General features: G+C 59.5%; 1 protein-coding gene across 1 annotated transcript in view; it reads left to right on the top strand.

Annotated features, from left to right (window-relative positions):
• Positions 1–1,638, top strand: part of LOC103923608 (protein eva-1 homolog C-like) — a 9,193-nt gene that overhangs the window by 796 nt on the left and 6,759 nt on the right. The gene's annotated exons all lie outside the window — the stretch shown is intronic.

The raw sequence follows: 1,638 nt of genomic DNA on the forward strand, positions 1-1,638 counted from the left end.
CCTTCCACTCTGCTCTGCCACACCCAGGCGACACGAGAGCCCAGCACGATGCCACCGAGCACGGCAGGGCAGGCTGTGGCGGAGAGGATGTGATTTCATCTGGGCAGAGCTAACTGCACAACCGCACCATCAGGGACTGAGTCAGTGGCACCGGCAGGCGACCGGAATCACTCACAAAACCTGCCTGCAGCCTCCTTGCCATGGTTTCACCCAAAAAAAACCCCAAACTCCATTTTCGCAATTGCTCACTGCCCCAAAATGGTGTCATGGAGAAACCTCTGTCCCTGTGGTGCTCTTTTAAAATACAAACCGCTGGTGCTGCCAGCCAGCACAGCAGCAGAGGAGGCTGCCTGCTGCAAGGCAGGCTGGATTTGGGGAAACCCATTTCTCCCCCTATTCCTCCCTCATGTCCCCCACCATCCCCAGGATTTGGCTCAGCCCCCTGTGCCCAGGGCTGTCCCAGGAGCGATGTGTTTGGGCAGCCCCGCCACCAGCCGTCTCGGGGATGGGCAGGCAGGTTTGGAGTTCGTGACGGGCAGAAGTCGAGCCCCAGGCGGCTCTGGAGGCTGCCCAAGAGCCTGGCTGCTGCCACAGGCAGGGAGCTGCTGCAGAGGATGCAGAGGAAGGACATGGGGGCCGGCAGCCAGGGCAGGGTCTCATGCCCCTCATGGCCCCCAGTGTCCAGTGATATGGGGCAACCGGAGGAGAGGGGCAGGACAGGGCTTGTCCTGCCCCCCTCTTTGTGGGCATTGCACCCCAAGGGGCTGATCCCGCTCTGTGTCCTCCAAGGAGCATCTTTGCATCTTACTGGAGCTTTGACCTGGCTAAAACAGCTTGACTGCTCCCATCCACCCTCCTCTGCCTCTCCTTTCCTCGCTCCTCCAGCACGCAGAGGAGTGAGCAAGGGCTTGCTTGCACAAGACTGTGGCCCCCACACTCGCTCATCCCAGCTTGCAAGGACAAATGCCAGCAGCTGCCCGTGTCCAAGGGAAAGATTAACTCCGAGCAGGGTCAGCTTCCAGCCACGTCCACTGACATCTCCCAGGGAGGGATGCTGGCCACAGCTGCCAAAGGGTTAGCGGCAACAGGGAAGGTGAAAGGGGCCCTTTGTGCAGCTGAGCCTGGCACTGGTTTGCAGAGGGACAGAGGGAGAAGTGCGGGGCTGGGAGCCAGTGCTCCCACCTTTTTGTATTGGTTTGGGGGAGTTTGACATGCTGCAGGCTGGGGGACAGGGTGCATGTCCTGCCCTGGGCCCCAGCACTAGGCTGGGGCTGGGGTGCGAGTCCCTCCAAGGACCCTACAGCTGGGGACTGGGGTCTGTGAGCCACCCAGCAGCCCAGGGTCCTGCCTGCCAGGTACTGGGTTGCCCTGTCCCCACCTCCCAGCCTCAAAATGATGCTTTCCCTTTGCTTTTGTTATATTCAAAGGCCTGATGCAAACTGCTCTGTCCAGGGCCCTACACATCATTTTTTGTTAGCTTTTCCTGCTTCCTCAGCCTCCTCCAGCAACCTGCTCAGAGCACCCCTGACAGCTTGCAGAGCTTTTATTAAAACAGGTTCCTTGCTCACCCAGCACCCAGCACAGCTGATACCAGCCAGAGCTGATAGCTGCATGTTAAACCCTCTTAAAGGCTGGGCA

This window comes from Pygoscelis adeliae, unplaced genomic scaffold (genome assembly GCF_000699105.1).
Source record: "Pygoscelis adeliae isolate BGI_AS28 unplaced genomic scaffold, ASM69910v1 Scaffold339, whole genome shotgun sequence".
Taxonomy (NCBI): Eukaryota; Metazoa; Chordata; class Aves; order Sphenisciformes; family Spheniscidae; genus Pygoscelis; species Pygoscelis adeliae.